General features: G+C 37.7%; 1 long non-coding RNA gene across 1 annotated transcript; it reads right to left on the bottom strand.

The window, feature by feature from the left end:
* Positions 1 to 2,415: 2,415 nt before the first annotated feature.
* LOC103476454 (uncharacterized) lies at positions 2,416 to 8,741 on the bottom strand. Its single transcript, XR_535471.3, has 4 exons — positions 7,806 to 8,741; positions 5,874 to 7,599; positions 2,979 to 5,836; positions 2,416 to 2,847 (listed from the first exon to the last, which is right to left on the bottom strand). It is a non-coding gene; the product is annotated as an uncharacterized LOC103476454 (long non-coding RNA).
* Between the last annotated feature and the right edge of the window lie 13,777 nt (positions 8,742 to 22,518).

Below are 22,518 nucleotides of genomic sequence, written 5' to 3' on the forward strand. Positions count from 1 at the left end.
GAGCAGCCTAGTAAAAATAAAAATCAATATCTTCACATAACGGTGTTGATTCTCAAAAAGGTAATCAGATCTGTTTCCTATTTATGTAAGAGCCATAAATAGGAAATATTTAAGTTTTTGTAAGATGGTTTGTTTGTATTTTATAAATTAGTTAGGACGATTGATATTTGTTTAGGCATTTTTATTGTGAAATTTAGTTTTACTTTGAAAGGCTTACTTCCTGTCGGGCTGTATATTTCCTTAAAAAAACAAAAACCATTTTTGGGATTGCTTAGACACGGTTGAATTACCTAGACACGGAGCAAAAACAGTTTTTGACCGGGTAGACTGTGTATTTTTGGAAAGAAAGAAAAAGGATTGATTTATCGTCAAATTTGTAAAAAAAAACACTGAGAGCTGGAGCTCTTCTGTGACCCTCCAGCAGCAGCTCCAAAGGACACTGGTAACTCGAAACAAAGAAATCAGTTTGTTGCATTTAACAAAAATATAAAGAACTGACAAAGTTAACTAAATGTGTGCACTGCAAATAGTCAACTAAAGAGTCAGGCTAATGAAAATAATTAAAAAAAAATAAAAATCTAAAGGGATTGTTGAGTTCATGAGCTGATGTCCCTTTCAAAGCTATCACTTTGGAAGGGACATCATATTATCTAATCTTTTCAGAAATTATGGCAAAGCTTTGCCACCCAAAAATAGACAACAAAATGGTCTGGCCCATGGACTAACCGTCACAAAATTAGCTGAATGCCAACAGCATTTGAACACGACTGCCAAGAAATCTCCTTTCAGATTTCTTGGCAGAAATCCCGAAGCGTTTCGTATTCCGAAGTCCACGTTAGCCTTAAATGCAGCGTACGATTGCAAAAGTGGCAGTTTCAGTGTATTTGCACAGGTGTTTGCAACAGGAAAGGGTGAATCACTCAAAAACTCAAGATGTGGGAATGGCATCATGCCTGCTGGTGGAATCGCTGTGAGAACCGTCACAAACATCAGGACTTCCTCTAGAGATACAGCAGTTGTTTTCTATACGCGCCCCTGGCTACAGCAGATCCTTTCCAACCTTCAATAGCTATAATAATAATTCCATGAAAAAAAGAAAGTAATAGCATTGCAGTATTTGAACACAATATGCACACCTCTCTGGACTTTTGTGAGATACATTGATCTGTGATAAAACCAATAAGCCACAACAGGGTAATATGTGTATAGAAGGGGCTTGGACCGGTGGTGATTGTAAATTTTGACCTGAGCGTATAAAGTTGTATGTTTGTTTGTATGTATGTACGTCAACAGCTATCTCCTGAACCCTGCTTATTCTAAAACAAAATCTTTCATTCGAGGGAAAAAAATAAAAATAAAACATCAGTGAGGAAGGTTCAGCACCAACACAGGAAATACCACAGTGATATAATGTGCTTCAAATTGATCTATTCGCTTTCAGGGATTGATGAATAATTTTATGCATCAATTTTACTGACTTGAGTCATTTTCTTTCTATATTGCATTTTTCTGTTAAAGGTCTAAATTAAAACCATATTTTTCTAAATGGTTTCCTTCTGCTATTCGTCTGTGGATTAGTTTCCACAACGCTCTGTGATTACTCAATAAACACTGCAGATTTACTTAATATTTGTAGTCTATTGATAAGAATTCACCATGTAAAAAGTGCAATACTAAAAAATAATTTCCTGGCATAAAACCCCCCCAAAAAAACGACACTTTCATGAAGACCGGAATGCATTATGGGGCATCGGAGAGGATGCCCCATAATGCATTAAGGATGCATCATGAAACAGCTCACGTTACCCCAACTCAGGTTTATCAACATTTATTTGAACATTATAGAATTTTTTTGTGCATTTGAAGCATTATTGCACGCAAAACAAATATCTCTGCTACATATAGAGTAGAAACCTTTACACTTTTTAAACTCACTATATAAAATCTGAACACTTACAATAAAACTTCAAAAAAAAAAAACAAGGTTATTCTTTAAAAGTTAGAGAGTATTTAAAAGAAAATAAGACAAAAAATGTTTTGTACACCTGAATCATTGCACATAAAATAACTTGCAGGCTTTATTACCCATTTTCAGAAAAAAAAACGACAACGTAATTTATGCAAAACAAACATCAGGAACATATATGTACGATCTTACCATTTATCATACTGCAAACAAGTTATAGGATAACCAAAACTATTAACATGAAAAAGTGAAGGAACTGCACGTTTTAGAATGGCATTTAACCCTTGAATGTGGAAATGGGGCCCAACCAACCCCACACACGTAAAACTTGTATCATTTTCATTGGTCCTCTACGTTTGCCTCAGTCCTCGCACGCACAAGGGTTAAAAACAATAAAAATACAGGGGAGGTGGTAGGGTAGGGAGGTAATAAAGTTCAATCGCTGTCAATATTTTCCTCGCTTAGTTTTTTATTTTTGATCTTGGTTCACGTGTAAGACAACAAGAGCATCAATATAAGCAGGGTGAAGGCTTGCCTGCTTTCTTGTTACTCCCAGCAAGAGGATAGAAAATCCTCTTGCTGGGAGTGCTGGTTGCCGGAACATCTAAATACTTTCTGCTGAGCTTTGCCAAACGCAGAAATCTGTCCTGGTTGCCGGCCTACCACTGCAGCGAGTTAGTCATGGTGGGGAAATGTTGTAGCGGGGGAAAAAAAACAATCATAGATTTCTTCAGCAGGAGTGGTGCTGTGTGCTGATCTCCTGTCACTCTGGTAATGTGGCCCGAAACGTTGCAGAAAATCTTCTTCCCAGCCTGGCTTTTTTTCCCGGTCACCAGCTTGCTATGATGGGGGAATCTCTTCAATCTCCTCACCTTGGACAGCTAGGAATAAAACAAATAATGCTAAGTTCATCAACGCTGTCTACATTTGGGCATTATAAACTAAAGTTATTGTAAACCATTCAACTTAAATATTGAACAGTTTACAAAACATTAAAATCCATTGGACCCACCTGTTGCTCTGGACGGCTCAGGTGCCTGCGGCCTCTGCAGATGTAGTGAAGATGCTTAATGCAAGGAGCTAACATGCAGGCAATGACTGGGATAGACTCCGTCACACTTCAGTAGCCTTTACCAGTGGTTGAAGTACCGGAATCAGCTGTTCAATTTCTTCCCACTGTGATGCTGTCATGGCAAGTGTCTTCTGGACATTTGGCTCGGTGACGTTTTCATCACCAAGGACGGACTGCGCTGTAATCCTCTGCTCAAACAGCCGCTGGAGCATTGACAGAGGATTTCCAACAAACTGGACAATCAATCTGGAGTTTTTTTGGATTTAATTCCCAGTTGTTCCTGTCGTTTCTTCAGAGCACAGGCTGCAACTGATGAATGTCGAAAGTGGCTGACAACACTCTGTGCTGCATCAAGCGCTTTCACAACATATGTTGAATTTAATCCACCTTTTATTGAAAGCTGAAGTGTGCAACTCAGATCGTTTGGAAACATTTCACAGACGGTTTCTTCTCGCCTCAAGTTCAGCCTCCTCCTCAACTCTACGTTGTCTCCTCTGAGCGTCCACTGGCTTCTGTTTGCAACCAATGGGATCTTTAGGTTACTAATCGTGTTCTCTCTAATCCTCAAGAGATCTGACCGTTTAAGTTCAACTTTCTGAGCTTCCGATGGATTTTCAAATGCGTATGCTCTTTGTTGAGAAGTGTTTGCGTGCACTTTGAATCTTTTTTGTCGTCCGTAAGCACTTTGACCAGTTTTCACTTGATCCTTAAGAAACTTATTGTCTTGCTGGAACTTTTGCAGGAGTGTCTGTTTCAACAACTTTTTTCTGAAGATTCACTGTAGAATTTTTCAGTGATTGTTTTTCTTTCTGCAGGATTGCTTTGTCTGTCTGAGCATTTTAAAATTTCTCCTGGAGGATTTGGTATTTCAAATCTTGTTTTGACAACTTCCTCTCAGTTTCACTCAAAGCCTTTTTTAGTCCCGTGACTTCCATTCGTAGGCTCAAATTTTCTTCATCTTTGTGCTTTATTCGCTTCAATGATGATTCTTCATTTTGGCGATTTCTTTTCGCCTCCAGTTCTGTCTCTTGTGCAACTCTACATTGTCTCTTTAGTTCCTCTTCGTGAGCATCGATTTGCTTTTGTTTTGCATCCAATGCGATCTTAAGATTGCTAATTGTGTACTCTCTAGTTCTCAAGAGATCTGACAAATTTTTAAACTCAAATTTATGATTCATCTCTAAATGTGCTTACTTTTTGCTGAGACGTGTCTAGTTGTATTTTCAATCTTTGGTCATCATCTGTGAGCTCTTAGACCTGCTTTTCAGCATCCAACACTCGTTTTGTCAGACAGATCCCGCCTCTGTACAGTTACAGTCATTAAAACATTTCTTTTCTGCAAGTTTTTTAACTGACCTTCTAGATCCTAAACTCTAGTTATACTTTGCTGAAGTTTGGTCGAAATCCCTTTAAATTTGTTAGAAAGTTTAAAATATTTTCCCTCTAGCAGTTTTATTTCCTTCTGCTGGGATAAGTTCTGCAGTTGTAAATCTATTTCATTATATTGAACTCTCTCCTTGGACAGAGAATTTTCTCTTGGCTTTTCCTTTTGCTGTGTAGATAGTCTTGTTGTGTCTCTGCCATTTTCACTCTGATTATTTATGACTTTCTTATTGGATTGGTAATCATTGTTTTAAGTACAACTTTCTGAGCTTTCGATGAATTTTTAAATGCGTATGCTCTTTGAATCTTTCATCGTCCGTAAGCACTTTGACTGTTTTCCTGCAACCAACGCTCATTCTCTGAACATCTTCAGTCTTACTACTTTGCAGACAGGTCCTGCCTCCGTGAAGTTTCAACTATTAGAGCCGTCATCTTTGACTCGTTTCTTCTACAGATAGGAATTTGTCTGTTGACTTCGTAGTTCAATTTCATCATGTTGAATTCTCTCTTCAGCTCTGGAAATGGGCTTTTCTTTTTCTTTATCCTCTTGTTGTGTTGATGGCTTGTCTTAGGCTATTGTTCACTCTGAATTTTCCTGAATCCCTCATCGGTTCAGGAATAACGCGCCTTAATTTGCTCAGTCAGTTTGCTTGATCTGCTGCACTTGATTTTTCTAAAACCGATTCCCTTGCTGGGACATTTGCATGTGTCCCTGTGTGTCAACAACGTCTTAAGTTTCGTTGTGGAATTTTCCAGTGTTTGTTTTTCTTCCTCCAGGATTGCTTTGTCTGTCTGAGCATTTTAAAAATTCTCCTGGCAAATTTGGTACTGCAAATGTTGTTCTGACAAGTTGATCTCAAAATCACCCAAAGCCTTGTTTATTAACTTGGCTTCTTTTCTTAGACTCAAACTCTCTCCATCTTTGTGTTTTATTCATTTCATCGTGGTTTCTTTATTTTGATCATTTCTTCTCGCCTCTAGTTCAGCCTCTCCCTCAACTCTGCTTTGTCTCTTAAACTCCTGTCTAAGCATCCACTTGCTTTTGTTTTGCATCCGATGCGATCTTTTGGTTACTAATTTTGCCTTTCCAAATGAAGTGATTTGAAGAGGCAGCAGATAAACAATGTTTGGGGGGTTCTCTCCTCCTCAGATTTTGGTTTGGTATTTTTTGACTGACGACAAACTGACGAAAGTTTCTTTTTCTCCGCAATTGCAAATTTTTCCAACTCATTTTTCATCTTATTGATGTTTTCTTGCATTTTTACCGTGGCTACAGACACTATTTTCTGTCTCCAGGACTTGTATCTGTTTCTTGAGAGCTCAAACCTTGGTCTGACTCTGAAACAATCTTAGCATTGCGTCTTCCGACCGTCGGAGTATCTTTCACTGGAGACCACATGCTGGAGCTTCTCCACCTCAACGTTGAGCTCCGAATTTTCTCAGTTTCTCCACCTCAAACTTGAGATCCTTAATTTCTGTTTCTTTCTCTTTCAGTTTTGTGGACAATCTGTGGTTCTCATCTGAGTTTATCCTTTATGGCGTCGTCATCTGGGACAATTATAATATCTCCTTTCTCATCTAGCCATAACTTTTCCACCTTAGAATATGTTTCTTTAAGCATTTTAAATTTCTGCTCATTCTCTTGCAGTCTCAAAACTTCCTTAGACAGTTCTGCAATCTTAAAAACCCGTTTCGCAAATTAAATCAACCAGTATTCCAATTTTTCTCTCCATACAGTAATTGCTTCTGTGGCTCTTCTGTTTTTTGTCAGAGCGTCTTCTCTGCATGTTCAGTTTTGTATATTGTCTTTTTCAAATTTTCTCGTATTTTTCTTGCTGCTTTGAATCCTGTCAGCCAGCTCTTGACCTGCTGCAGTTGACTCTTAAGAAACTGATTCTCTTGCTGGGACTTCTGCAGGAGTGTCTGTGTTTCAACAACTTCTTTCTGAAGATTCATTGTAGAAATTTCCAGTGATTGTTTTTCTTTCTGCAGGATTGCTTTGTCTGTCTGAGCATTTTAAAATTTCTCCTGGAGGATTTGGTATTTCAATTTTTGTTTTGACAACTTCCTCTCAGTTTCACTCTAAGCCTTTTTTAGTCCCGTGACTTCCATTCGTAGGCTCAAATTTTCTTCATCTTCGTGCTTTATTCGCTTCAATGATGATTCTTCATTTTGGCGATTTCTTTCTTTTCGCCTCCAGTTCTGTCTCTTGTGCAACTCTACGTTGTCTCTTTAGTTCCTCTTTGCTTTTGTTTTGCATTCAATGCTAATTGATTGCTAATTGTGTTCTCTCTAGTTCTCAAGAGATTTGACAGCTTTTTAAACTCAAATTTGTGGGGCCTCTGATTCATCTCTAAATGTGCTTACTTTTTGCTGAGACGTATGTAGTTGTATTTTCAATCTTTGGTTGTCATCTGTGAGCTATTTGACCTGTTTTTCAGCGTCCAGCATTCGTTTTGTCAGACAGGTCCCGCCTCCGTGTAGTTTCAACCATAAGACCCCTGATTTTTGACTCGTTTCTTCTGCAGATAGGAATCTGCCTGTTGCCTGTACTACAAAATTGAACTTCGTAGTTCAATTTCATCACGTTGAATCCTCCCTTCAGCTCTGGAGATGGGCTTTTTTTTCCCTTTATCCTCTTGTTGTGTTGTCTTGGGCTATTGTTCACTTTGAATTTTCCTGAATTTCTTAAATCCATTTTTAAATCCACTGCTAGTTTAACGGGCACAGCATACACAGATGCAGCAAGAGCAGACACATTGCTCAGGAGTACTTTACTGCACTCAAAAGCATGTTGACAATCCGATAGTCAAATAAATGAAACGTTCAGCTCAGTGAGAGAAGAACTATTGAATTCAACCTTCCATCTCTGGTACACATATGTTCTGGGTGGTCTGATATTTTGAGTTTGATTGTATTTGTACATTTAAACATGGTATTGCAGTTGAGTGTTTTACTGATCCTAATATGAGGTAAAACCTCACCAGGCCTGGTGTTTCCAACAAACGTGGAAACTCAGCCAATATTTGCTGCAGTGGGATTGTCCCATTTGATTGGATCCATGCTGCTTGATGCATTGCAGCTTCCAGCACGTGTTGAACAACCCGATCTGTGAGCCAGATTTTATTTTTCAGCCATTCAGTCAATTGGATGGCGGGCTCTGGACTGATAGTCGGTTCTGTGGGGAAAGAAGTTGTAAAGAAATTAAAACCAACAATGTAGGGTCACTCACAGATGTAGGTAGCAATCTATAGGCTTAGATTGCTGCCTACATTAAAAGGGTTTACGAACAAGTCTATAAGCCTAGTACCATTCAAAATTAATCTTTTTGGTTCAACATTCAAGTCCCTTGCTTCTTCATCAACAAAAAGAAGCCAGTCCTACCTCTCTTTGTCTTGTAAAAAAGTTCAGTCCTTTAACTGGAACAAAGCTTATTTGGAGAGCCCCTGGACCTTCTTCCGGTGGCGTTTCCGTTGCTCGTTGTTGGCACCCTCCGTTCATCTACCCGCTCTGAGCAGATGGGTTCTCACTGTAGCACTGTAGGAGGGGCTAAATAATCCTTAAAGGTTGGGTTCTCTTCTTCTTTATCGTTTCTCTTGCTTATTTCTTTTATCTTCAGTTTTCATCTTTCTTTCTGTGGAGTTAATCATCAGTTGCGTCCTGTATGAATCTTAAAGTTCATATGGATCTTAAGTATAAACAAATTTATCTCATAATGACAGACCCATACGGACTTAAATATAAACAAGTGAATCTACTAACTACTCAAATATAAACAAGTGTATCTTCTAACTACTCATGAACTTAAATATAAATAAATTTAGCTACTGGGTAATACAAAGTTGGAATATATAATACTGTTACACATATTTTAGGACTTCTTCCTGGAGAAATTTTACTTAGGTGAGGACTGTGCATTGCTGTTGATGTTCTTGCCAAGAGGAAAATGTCACAAAAAACCAAAAAGACAGTCAGCTAAACTCTTCCTTAACATCACGACTCTGGAAAGTTAATTTCTTGTTTGCAGATTTATTGATAATGAAGAAGTGTGAAACTAAAACACACAGAAGGGATACATTACTTTTTCAGCCTCTCATAAACATGTACAAATAAGCTTAATGTACATGAATGAAATAATGTTCCACATGAATTATCAAGCCTATAATACATACTGACTTTCAATATATGAGCATTAACTAACTTATGCATTGCAGCAGTTTAGTATCATAATGAAATAAAGGTAGTACGAACTTGCAATAAACATTCAAAAGTACTTGGCATCAAACCTAACAAACCAGAAATTATCTGAAAATAATGATGTACAATAACACAGGGTTACAAAAAAATTTTTTTTGAAAATAGTTTATCTTTTGACAACTGATTTATTACAAACATTCACTACTGAATCCAAAAATAACATCCATTTGTATCAATCAGGTCACGTTTTTATGCTAAGTTAATTTTTAAATTCGAGTTTTTTGTCTAAATGGATTATTATGGATAATTAAATTTTTTTACATTATCGGTTGATTTTTAGTAATATTTCTCATCCGAATTAGATTTTTAAGATATCAATTGTTTTCTAACACAATTTATTGATGAAATTTTACAAACATCAGTTACTGTAAATGTAGCAGTCCACATTGATTAATTAATTAATGTTATGGACATGTGAAGTGCATGTTACCGTCATCATTGTTCCAAATTTAGGGCTTGAACTTCCGTTTTGTGGAAACCCGAGAATGCTCAGCGACAGAGATGTCTCTCTTCAGAGTCCAACAGTAATCAGCCATCATGACTGCATCCCAGCGTCCCTGATATCTGGTCTCCATTTCTTTTATGTCCTGATGAAATCTCTCGCCCTGCTCGTCGCTCATTGATCCCAGATTCTCCGGAAACCGATCCATATGTGAGAATAAGTAATGCATTTTGATGCTCATGTTGCATCCGAGGTTTCTGAAAGCAGTCAGCATATTGGTGACAAGTTCTGCGTAGTTGCTGGCCTTGGTTTTGCCAAGAAAGTTCTTCACGACCAAAACAAAAGCCTTCCACGCTTCCAGTTCCATTACATTCATTGATTTTTCGAAATCTGAGTCTCTGATAAGCTGACGGATTTGAGGGCCGTCAAAGATGCCAGCTTTCAACTTCTCTATGGTCAATCCTGGAAAAGCCTGGCACAAGTAAGTGAAGCAGCCACCATTCTTGTCCAGAGCTTTGGTGAACTGTTTGATCAAGCCGAGCTTGATGTGCAGCGGTGGGAAGAGTATCCTGTCTCTGTCCACCAGAGGGTTGTTGATGACGTTCTTTACCCTGCAAGGCACCAATTCTTCCCGCACAGGCCAGTTCCTCCTCGTGTAATGCTGATCTCTGTCCCTACTGTCCCACATGCACAGAAAGCATGGGTACTTCGTGAACCCGGACTGCTGTCCTAACAAAAAGTTAACCATTTTCAGGTCAACACAAATGAACCACTCATGCTGATCATAACGAATTTTCTCCAGCACATACTTCACAGCTTCATACTTCTCCTTTAGTGTAGTCGAGTGAGCGAGGGGTACAGAGGCAAACAGGTTGCCGTTGCGCAGCAGAACACATTTCAGCGATCGCTTGGAGCTGAAATGGAGCACCCATTAACTTGTAGTCTGAATAAGTAAGTAATTTCATTTCTAGAACGTGAAATAAATAAAATTGAAATGAAATAAAAAATGCATGTAAACAGAATCGTAAAAAATCAAGATTTGCCTATGGTTCAAAAAGTTGACCTGATGGAGCAAAACGAATGTGATTTTTGGATTCAGCTCATCGAAATACTACTAAGTCAGCTGAAAAAACTTAGACAATTTTTTTGTGTTGACCAGTGTAATATATAGCGCTCTCTGGTGTCTAAGGCTAAATCTAGCGCTCTAGGTCCTATTTAAGGTTACACCCCAAGAAACTGGTTTCACTACATTTCCCATGAACCACTGTTATAAAGCATTCAACTTAGTTAACTGCAGATATCTGACCCATGAATAAGGAGACTTTATAAAGGTAAAGCATTTATTTACCAAACTTAAGGATGCAAATTAAAGTAGACCACATGTGAAAATATACCATCACACTGAATATGGTCACCAGCAGACCTCATGTCTGCCTGAATGAGTAGAACTTAAGAGGAACAGGTGTTATCCTTTTGTTTGTTCTTAAACCTTCTACTAACCAGGAAAATACAAATAAAAATACAACAGGCTTTGACAAACACCTTGTTCAGAAATAGGGACTTTCCCTTTCTTTTAAACTCTTATAGAGTTCTAAATCGACTTATGTGTAAGGGACTGTTTAGAATAAGAGTCCTTTAGTCTGAACAAAATACATTTAAAATAAATGAGTTTTTAATTAGCGGGCCCACCATAAAATAAAACAAATGAAAGCCGCCATTATAGTCAGTCAACCCCTCGTTGCAGGCCCGATACTGACGACACTCACCACTGGTCCTCGATCCACAGTGGCTGGTTTATATAAGGTCCTGATGACTGTCTCTCCAGGTAACAGTCAGCTAATCCACGCCTTTCTCGGTAAAGGCGGAGGAAAGCGCATCCAAGTCCAAAGAGCGGGCCACGCGCAGGCGTAACTAGCCTCTTCCTCTCCACAGGCTCCTGTCCAGACTTCCAGCATCCAGCTCACCAAACGCTTCTCCCTTGGTCCTTCAGCTGTCCCTTGGCGCTAGTGCACATTTAAGTTGTTGCACTTTTTAGACGTTTTTGTCCCCAAAACGGGTTACCAAAGTTCTAGCACTCTCCATGGAGTCTCCTCGTCGTCTCTCGCTTCTCTCCCTCCGTCCGTCAGATTAGCCCCGCCCCCCAGTCAATCAGAATTCAGGTAAAGTGTAATCACCCAATAGCAACTGACCTTAGGCAGAACAACCAAATAAAATATACACAGCACTTATAGTCTGTCACACCTCGTGTTGAGCTGTACATTACATACAAACTACCCAATATTGTTCGTTCTTAAAGTGACAGAACACAATATTTTAACAGACGTTTTACTCCAACTATTTAGTTGCTTTTTAATGAACTCTTGTTCATTTCAATCTTCTACCAAAAGATTTGGAAGTTATTATATCTTATTTTAAGATATGAAGTTGCATACATTAAATGTTATTTTTTTAAACAACAGCAACTTACACTCCTGGGAACCCAGGGGGTTACATATATTAAAGATAACATACCCACAATGCTACATTCAGAGCAAAGACAAATGGACAAAACTTGAAATCTGACTTTCACGTGTAGCTTTCTTGTTGAAGTCACATGACACGTAGCTGGGCTGTATCTCTTAAAGGGACAGACACCACATACAGATAAACCCACTAAAAAACTCAACATAGCTCCATTAGGTGTGAAACAAGTATTCAGACCATGAGTGGTCTTTCATGAATGGATATGTGCTGGTTTTCATCAAGGCTGATAACCAAAGTTCATCTGTCAGGTTTCCCGTTTTAGCCGGGAAACTAACGTATTTAACCCGTTTCCCGCCATCCGAATGCATTAGTATTATCCTGTAAATGCCCCGTATTTTAAAATAGTGTTTTTAAAAAGAGCATTCCTTTGTCTCTCCAAGCTGAATTGTAGCCTGGATGTCATTTCTTGCTGGCAAACTAGAAAAGATAAGTCAGAGGTGAATGAATGTTAATACTAAATTATTGCTTAGAAATCTTAACAGTAACCATTATGAATTTGTTTTTAGTTTGTCATTTTAGAAAAAAAATCTATATTTAGGGTAAGTGATTCAAAATGAGTTTATTACCTTTGTGATCATTAATAAATCTTTCCATTAATCCTGGTTTGTCCTTAGAAGATTTAATGTAAAAGGTTGCTTCATCAACTGGCTTTTTTCTTACCTTCCTTTTGGACATTTTAGCCCTAAAAAATAATAAAAAAATATGGCACAGATAACTTTGATAAGAACTCTATATTAATTTTAAAAGATTTTAATCATGCACTGCACAAAGTCTGAGGGAATAAGCCTGGCCAGATGAAGACCTAAGAATGAATTAAGAAAAAAAGAAGAGTTTCCCATCTTCGGCTTAAGAGAATGGTTCTATATTAATGAAAATGTGCTACTTTGAAGCTGAGCTTTTAAACTTTTAACCAATTACAGTTCATACCAGATGCAAAAAAGGACTGGAACCACTAGCGGAACAAATCGGCGTCGGGCCGGGTCAATTGCCGGGCCCCTTACGTGTATCACCTGTGCTGGAAATTGTTGAGGGGTGGGGGGATTGTTGTAAGTGATGAGCGGCGGGGGCAGAGGGGGATGACGAGTGTTGGGCCGCGTTTGTCTTTTGATTTTGTATCCAGGAAGCACATCGGCTAAACCGTGAGTGAAACAGCCATTGGGACTGAGTAGTATATATTCCATTGAGGGAAAGTAACTAACATTAAATACACCTTTCTCAACAGGTGAGGGTGCACTTTCTCCGTCTATAATCAAGACATTTAAGCGACTTGAAACCATTCCTCCCTCCCAGACCCCCCCCCCGACACACACACACACACACACACACAGCCCCGCCCCCGACTGGAACATATCCCTCTTGGTGTGTATGATGCACACAGACTGAAAACTAGATGTAGTCATAATCCTCTAATCTCAGCCCTTCCTTGAGACAATTGGTATTATGAAGTGGTCCCATCTAAATAAACTGAATTCTTACGAAACCCAAACTTGACAAAGGTTTGCGCCCAACAAATATGCCATCGAGTGGAGTGGGCGACCTCTCCAAGATGGCGGCCCTACGCCACGTTGGCTACTATAGGGAAGTTAAGAGAGGTCCATGAAGCGCCTATTTTTATGTCCATGTCAACAGCTTAAGTACAATTAGGTTACTATCAACAGTATAAGTAAAGTTGTTTCAATAGCTTAACCAACATAATTCAGAATTTTGAGGCGCTACCAACTAATTTTTATTATCCGTCTGTATCAAAGCGTTATTTTTACGTAGCCTTGTGGATTGGCTCTAATTTTGATAGTTCTATTCGCGCCAAAATGATTGAATTATTTAAATGCAGCATTCTTTCACATGAAAAAAATACTATCGAGACAGAGATACACTGAAATCATAACACAGAGCTTTAGCAAGTGTTTGGCGAGTTTCGAAGAAGTTTCGGTGAGCTACGGCCAAAGTCAAGTTCTGTAATCAGCAGTTATGAAATGTTGGCACCTCAAAATCCCCCCTAATATAACACGGAGCAATTATAAATCCTATTGTTCCCTTATATACCATTGTATTTAAAAACACTGCAAGATTAGATGAATGACAAGTTAAAAACCCGGAATTTCTTACGAGAAAACATTACGTCACCCGAGAAGCGTGACGTAACGCGAAGCCAAAATCATTGCATATAAACCCCTCAAGGTGTGGATAAAAAGCATTTCCACATCAGTTTCTTGCATTTAGTATTAACATACAATTTACTCACCTGTGTGTTATGCTTTCTTCCTAGTAGCATGTCGTTTTCATTTGCACGCACGTGTCGTCTTCTTCTTCTTTAGTATTTTATTTTCGGATTGCAACCGATTTAAGTTGCATTTACCGCCACCTATCGGATTGAAGTGTGGTAATCAATGATATTCCGTTTGCACGTTGTTAAGAAAATATATTTAAAATAAGCTAGTTTTGAAATTTAACACGACTTGATTGAAATAGCCTAACTATAGTTTTAAAATTTATAACTTATTCTGGCCTATTGATCTTTATTTTACCTGTAGTTAAGGCACATTGTTTGCCAAGATCTCTGATCTGCCCTTTGTCTGTCTGGGAAACAATCAGTAGGAAGTTCCAGCTTTTCACACTGATCTGTGAAAGCCATAAACCAGCAGGAGTTTGGAGAAGCTCTCCTTAGACAATGGGAGCAAATGGCTTTAGAGAGAGGGTCAGAGACAGGTCCTGGTTGGATGAGCAAAGACACGCCTTATTTGAATAAATTAAAGAAAGGGAGATAAAACTTTCCACACAGAGTAACAAATCAGATTTGCGCTTGCAATTCTCCAAAGACGTCTTTGCTGTCTGTTTGTCTTTTTCTCAGGTAAATTCATGTGTTGTTTGTGCTCTGAGGTTTCTGATGTTTTGTTATGTGCTTTTCTGGTGATAGCATGCATCTGTCTTGAATAAATGCTGATTATTGTGACGCTGTCATCTCTGTGTGATCTCAGTCCTTGCACACAGCATTTTCTGAATCCGGGCATAGAGAGGATATAACGAGTCAAAAGGTTTTTAAAAGTTTTAGAATAATTTTTCCTCTCTTAATAATTGGGGGCTCGTCCGGTTCTGAACAGTGCTGTGTGATTGGAGCTGGGACCGCAAGTGAGCGACTTTGAGCTCCGTGTTGGATCACGATACAGGTGCGTCTCCTGATGTGAGTTTGATTTCTCTTTGACGCGCTGGTTTGTGGCTTCGACCGGATCTTTGGTTTGATTGCAGAGAAACGATTGTGTAATTTTTCTTTTTATTGGATCTTAGCATATAGGACCTTTATTTGTACCACTGTGATTGTTGGCCTAACCCCCAGTTGTCGAGGCGCAGCTTCTGGATCAGGCTGGGCCTGTAGCTCTCATGGATTGGTGCGGTTATTGTAGGAACAGGCTTGTATCAGCCTGAGAGTTTGATCCTCTCTTAAGGGACATGTTCTTGGCTGAGTGTTATTCGGATCTGGCACAGGTTGTACTGCTTCGTTGTGTTTTGGGTTGTGGTTCGAAGCGTACGTTAAATTGAAGGGTCAGTCCACCTCGAGTTCTGCACTCGACTTGCAAAGGACTGGAACTAAATTCGGTGTGAAATCCACCTGTGACGAGTAGCGTTACGAAAGGACAGGGAGTGAGGCCCACATATTTTTTTATTTTCTGACACCGGTGTCCGTAGGGATTTCTTTCGTCTGAATGAGTTTGCAGTTTTTGTATCATTGTGCGTCATGTCAGCCGTTCTGTGTGTTGGCGCCTCCGTGTTTCTTTGTGTGCGCAGCTGCTTTTGTGTGTCCCATCTTGGTCATGCTTTTGAAGCTGCTGTTTCTTTGCTACCGTGCGCTGCGTAAGTTTCATGTTCTGTGTGCCGTTCTGCGCCGCTGTGTGTGATAACATTTTGTTTCTTTCTCTATGTATATTTTTCTTTTCACTTCGCAGGAAGATAACAGGGGGCGAGTACCTCTTCTAATCATCTATAACCTTAATTGTGTTTCTTTCCTGCTTTTCCTACAGATAAATCAGGAAATGTTGACTAATGCATACATTTTTCTATTAGGCGATTCTCCGCACACGATGATGCATTTTGTGTGGACGTATGTTAATTTGATTTCAGATAATTATGTTTCTTTCAGGTATGATGTTATAAAAATTGTGTTTAAAACTTTGAACAGGATGGATTTTGGTTTCGAATCTGGGGAAATATGTGTTTGGAAGATGGAATCAGTACAAATTGGGAAGTTCTAACTTTATGTTTAACAGATATCTTTATTTCACATGTTGGAGTGTGACGAACGAATTACAGGTGAACATGAGACTCTTTCAGTTGCTGTGGGACATTTGACAACTTAATATGTTTGCCCACTGTTTCTGGGGTTACATTCTGCATTTTCTGACAATAAGGTGTGAAAGAGTCTGCTTGCGTGTGATTGAGAGTGAATGGAGGTCAGGAGCCTTTCATGGGTTTTTACAAGCGCTGTGTAAATATGACGTCATTTGAGTGAGTAGCTGTGATATTTTTTCTTATTTTAGAAAAATAAGATCTGGCATAGGTTGTACTGAAATTAACTTTCACTACTACTTTACGGACAGTTTTAAGTTGATAATGATTACATATTTTGGTATCACAATCTGAATTTAGGTGGAATCCTCTGCTTGTACAGTAGAATTAATACAATGCAATAGGAGCAACAAAACTTGAGCTTTGGCTTAAACCTGAAAATTTAGTGATTGACAGACTGTCTCATCTACTATGGTGTTTTATTACTAACACACTCATGTATTGACTGAATTAACTGTTGTTTTAGGTGACACATTGGTAACTAATTGGACGTGTTGAAATTTTAGTATTATGGGGACAATTCTTCAAATTTGGTTTTCCACCTATAAATTATTTTTCTTTTTGAAATAAGAAAAACACAAGGGTGTTTATAAAGATAAGATCTTACTGATAGAACTTTGAAATTTGAAACATTTCAGTCTATTTTGAACATTAGACGGATAATTGGAGAAATGGTGGAACTTCTCACAATGGTTTGGTTTTTCTGCAAATTATAAAACGGTAACATAGATTCATAATTGTTTTCAAAATTATGGTTTTATTATATCAACAGGGGAGAAGGGAAAATAGACCCTAAATTAAATTGATCAATTTATAGATAATGGCTAATTGTGAATTAGTTGATCAATAATTTTGACTTTTTCACTTGACAACAGTGAATTATGAGTTTACTTGGGTAAAGAGCTTTTATATTGCCTTCCTGTTTGACACAATATGGTGTCTCTGACGTAGAAGCTTCTTACTAAATTAAAATTGATAATCTAAAATTGAACAGGTTCAAACAACATCCATTTCATGTTTATTTCTTTAATATTGTTGATGGATTTCTGCATCACTGCTGATTCTTTAATTATGCTGTTACAGTTGGGTGTAAATTGTTAATTTTGAGGAAAACTTTGGTTAAAACTGCTACGACATTCAAATAACATGTGAATGCCTTCTGACATTTAAAATAACATAGAAGTTGCTTTGAAAAATCTCAGTATAACAGTAATAATTTTATTCAAATCTAAATGTTGCACTTTGTCTTGAAGCGTAGGACAATGATAAGGATGTTTTGGTATTAGATATTACATTCATAAAATACTTTAATTCTGGCACATCTGATGGTGTATCATTTAACACATTTCCATTTGATTTTTTGAAGTTCAGGATTTGAAGCAGTTGGCCGTTTCTGCTATGACATCAACAACAAATCCAAAAGCCACACGGGAAGATGCATCACAAGATAAAATTACATTTTATTTATAATAGTTAAAGTAAGCAAAATGTTGCATACATTTTTGTGGATTTTTTAAATTACTTTGTATTATTTTTTCTCTGCCAGAGCTCCTGCCTGTGACTGATGGCAATCTTGGGGGGCTGGGTCTTTTGAAACTCAGACATCATGGGAGGACGTGACTTTCAGGGATCTTTCTGAGTTCCACATCAGGCCCCTGCTAAAACAATGCCCAACTTCTGTTGGACTGCTCTATGAAAGCCAAAAGCCGTCGAACAATTAAGGTCAGTGAAGAAAGAACTGTTTTCCTGTAGTCATCTCAAGGCAAAGCGTTGCTTCCAAGGCCTGGCAACAGATGTCTGCGTTCGGTGTTATCTTTCACACCTGGCTGGAACCAAAAGGGACTCAGGCAACAGCTGTGAGGGTCTTCTACGGCCAGGAATCAGCAGGGAGTCGTGTTCCACAAAAGACAATCTCGTCTGTCCGAAGCCAGACGGGGGTTGGAGTCAATGACTGATCTGCTGTGTTGCTACATCCTGCTCTGTCGACACGAAAGGCTGACCTAGGTTCATCTAAAAGACTGCATTCAATGTCCAGATGTGTCTGTACTCCAGAACTGACTGCTACTCTGGATATCTTCTGATATGGCAGATAAAGGACTGGGGCATGCTCTAAGCAGTGGTCCTGTTGTGTGTTCTCACGAATGATCCTGGATTTCTCACTTCTGATCATGTGACCTGAGTACCAGATGCCCGCTTCTGAAGTTTCCGTCAGTCTGCAGGTTGGAGACAAGAGGGATGCCAACAAAACTTGGTCGTGGTAAACTGGTTCTTTTTGAATTTTTGTATCGTGTGATGCCATTTTTTATTTTTTTCTCCTTAATTTATGTATAGCACCCACGGTCTCCTGCCTTCACGTCCTGAATCCCTGTGGTTTGACGCTACAGTGTTAACGACGCCTCATCTCCTGGTGTCAGACCTTTTTACGATTCATTCTGTCTCTCCCCAATATCCTGATGTGTTTTTCCCGTTGCAGTCTGATAAGAATGGGAAAGGAAATAGCCGTTATACTTTTATGTTTTTTTCTTAAAGTAATATCTGGATTGCATACGCTTCAATTACAAAGGTAGATGATTTCAATTTTATTTGGTTCCTATAACAGTGACTATCATTCAGTAAAAACTAGAGTTTAACTAAATTTGAAATTTTAATTTAGAATGCTAAAGTGGACTGAGGGGTGTCTGTTGCACGTACTGAGCTAAAGACACCAAGTTCTGTCTTACTTTCTTAAATTATACACCAAATTTAAATTTTTTGATTAAGGTGTGCAGATTGTTATGGCATCTGGGACACCATGTTTGAATTGCATCCAGCTGTGTTACATAATGCTGAAGTTAACAGTGATAGCAGATTCCACCTACTTAACTTGTATAGGACTCTTATAATATTCTATGACAGAACATTTGTTCTGTTATAGAATAAAGAGGGAAATATGAAATCAAATTTATAAATCGAATACACTAAACTTACTAATATTACCTGTCAAATAGTTTATATAAAACAGTGTTTCCTAAAACAGGGAAAGTGATTGTTACATTATTGCATCTCTCTTCATACGGTTTAAAATAAGTTGTTTAACCAATCCAGGAATGTCTGAAACTAAAAATTTACATCATTTAATAAATTTAGTTGTATTAATCTTCTCCCCAAAAAAAAAAAATTGAAAATATATTGATAACTGATAAACAATATAAAAGGGTAATTTACTATTCAAATATTTCATGAATAGGTTTTCAAAAGAATAAATGGAACAAAGGTAAAAATGGGTGAAATTTTGGGATTTAAAACTGATTAGAATAACATAAGTCATTTTTGATATTTAGTGACGTGGTTAACTTTATTTTTGTAAAACAGGCTGATCATTATTTAAGGTTTTAAAAAGACAAAAAATATTATTCAAATTGGTCTAAATTGGAAATTTAAATTTGACAATTATGGAACTGCTTCTAAAATATAGTTAAGTTTTGGGTTAAAAACGATGGGAAACATTAATTCCTCATGTAGGCCTTATATAAAAAGATAGTAAAAATATTGACAAAATACAGCTTTAAAGGAGCAGCTTTTTAAAATGCTAAATTTACTGAGTTATAATATACAAGGAAAATTACAGGAGAGTTAATATAAGGAATGGAATTATAATCTGAATGAAGTTATAAAAAATAAAACTAAAAGTTACTACAAAATCTCTCCCTTGCTGATAATAAAATAAACTATTAAAATAAGATTTGATAAGAACAATATATGACTTAAAACAATAAAGAATGATTAGAATATTAATTAACAAATCAGTACAAATAAAACATTAATTCAAATCGGAAGGAATGACTTATTTTATTTTAAATACATTAAGGAGCTCTAGATAGGGTGACAGACTCTGCTCCAGTACTTCGACCAGCTGATGACCCCATTGAACATCAAAAGGACCACAACTTGGTGAAAAACTGGGGATCTTCAGCCCTGGCTGGAGGACGACCTCACACCCAGATGCTCATCAGGAATTCTGTCATCAAAACTGGAGAAAAGGAAATTACCCCTTTGTTAAACTCACCAAAATGGGGAGCATCGGTTACTCAGGTGATGAGCCTGAGTTCAAAACTGAGGAAAATGAGCTACTGGAGACCAGAGGATTATATTTGTTGTTTCTCCTGTTACAAAATTATCATCTTTCACCTATGACGTAACAACGAATTCATTTTTACTTCAAGAAGCATCAAGGAACACAGAGACACAAAATGAAGATATGTTTGAAAAAAAAAATGTGTACAAAACTAATCAAGGTTTATTCATAGATTGTAAGTCTTTTATATGCAGTATATTGTGTGTCTAACTTGCTCATTCATTTCATGGATAATCTTGGACAAATATTTGTGTATCGTCCTATTTACATCAGGAATACTGGATTGACTTTTCTAAAAAAAATCATAACATTAAGATTTATGGTAAAGTTTCTGTTAAACATTGATAAATTTGTGCATTTTAAATCATCTTTCTATTAAGACATGACTCTGGGTTAGACAATTTTGAACATTTATTTTAGGATTTGAATTTTTATATGATTTTTCTGTCTGACTTGGTTTGATTTTATGTGCAATGAATATTCCAACATTTTAACAACAAATGTTATGTAGAAGGTTGCCTACTAAAAACCGGGTGGAATTTTTCAGCTATAAGATGGTGTTTCTGAATTTGGGCTTATACGTTTTCATACTATATTTTAAATTAATATTTTAGAGTGTAATCTCTTTGAAGAGATTAAAAGAGGGTTTGTTAAGAAAATATATTTAAAATAAGCTAGTTTTGAAATTTAACACGACTTGATTGAAATAGCCTAACTATAGTTTTAAAATTTATAACTTATTCTGGCCTATTGATCTTTATTTTACCTGTAGTTAAGGCACATTGTTTGCCAAGATCTCTGATCTGCCCTTTGTCTGTCTGGGAAACAATCAGTAGGAAGTTCCAGCTTTTCACACTGATCTGTGAAAGCCATAAACCAGCAGGAGTTTGGAGAAGCTCTCCTTAGACAATGGGAGCAAATGGCTTTAGAGAGAGGGTCAGAGACAGGTCCTGGTTGGATGAGCAAAGACACGCCTTATTTGAATAAATTAAAGAAAGGGAGATAAAACTTTCCACACAGAGTAACAAATCAGATTTGCGCTTGCAATTCTCCAAAGACGTCTTTGCTGTCTGTTTGTCTTTTTCTCAGGTAAATTCATGTGTTGTTTGTGCTCTGAGGTTTCTGATGTTTTGTTATGTGCTTTTCTGGTGATAGCATGCATCTGTCTTGAATAAATGCTGATTATTGTGACGCTGTCATCTCTGTGTGATCTCAGTCCTTGCACACAGCATTTTCTGAATCCGGGCATAGAGAGGATATAACGAGTCAAAAGGTTTTTAAAAGTTTTAGAATAATTTTTCCTCTCTTAATAACGTGCCTCCCCATAGGTATCTGCTCTATTATCTTTATTTGCGATCTTTGAAACATTGTACACAAACATAAGAAAAGGTATATAAAAATAAAATATGCCAGGGGGATTTAAACATACAATGACAAGAAAATCATCTGAAGAGAATTACAAGATATCAAATTTATAAATTTACAGTTTTCAAGGTTTTTGGATTGTTAGAAGGCATAATGAGATAGAAACTCAAGGTTTGTTTTTGCTGAACTTGCTTTTAAATAATTTAGCAAGAAGTATAATGAGATTGATGACAAAAGAAGAATCAGTTCTGCTGGTCAAAAGCAGTAAAGCCAAAAATAACAGTTTCAAAACTGAGAAGAGTTTGCGGGGAAATGGTAAGTATAAGGTTCATGATATCATCCCAGAGTGTTTTCGTGTAGTCACAGCTCCAAAACAAATGATTCATGTCTTCAGTTTGAGTGGTACAGAAAGAGCACGATGTATCAATATTTTTCTTGTCTACACATATGTTTATTTTCTTTCAGACAATAAACATGCACCAAATGATGTGCGTGCTGTCTTTCATATCATTATGGAAAATCTCGATAGTTGGGATAATGACACGCTGAAGAAGGCAGCAGGATACGATTGGTGGCTGTCAAAGGCATTGATATGCTTCCTGATTACTGCCTATGAGGGGACATTTTCAATTGAACATGCACACTTTTCAGAGTGCTGCATAACAAAGTGATGGACATTGAATACGGTCTTGCACGCATCCACAATGGTTTCAGTTATTGAGCGCGTAAGACTGGAGTTTGACAGTTTCTACGACCAATGTAAGCAGAAATGCGGCGCACTTAAGTTTGACAGCGTGGAGACAGATAATCGGTTAGAGATGAACGGAGACACATTTTGTGCAACATTCTTGACGACATCAGCAATCAAATTAAGGCTAGGTTTGACCATTTCAGTTAACTTGCTTTTCTCAGTGGATTGCGCAAAATTCAGTGAAATGTTGCGACATTTTGATGACGTGAAACCGCAGAGCCTGTCAAAGTATGCAAAGTTCTTTGACTTTGTCAGACTAAAGGCGAATCTCATTGGACGGAACAGCTCAAAAAAGGTAAATCTCTTG

The sequence above is a fragment of the Poecilia reticulata genome, chromosome 15 (assembly GCF_904066995.2).
Source record: "Poecilia reticulata chromosome 15, P_reticulata-male-v2, whole genome shotgun sequence".
Lineage (NCBI taxonomy): Eukaryota > Metazoa > Chordata > Actinopteri > Cyprinodontiformes > Poeciliidae > Poecilia > Poecilia reticulata.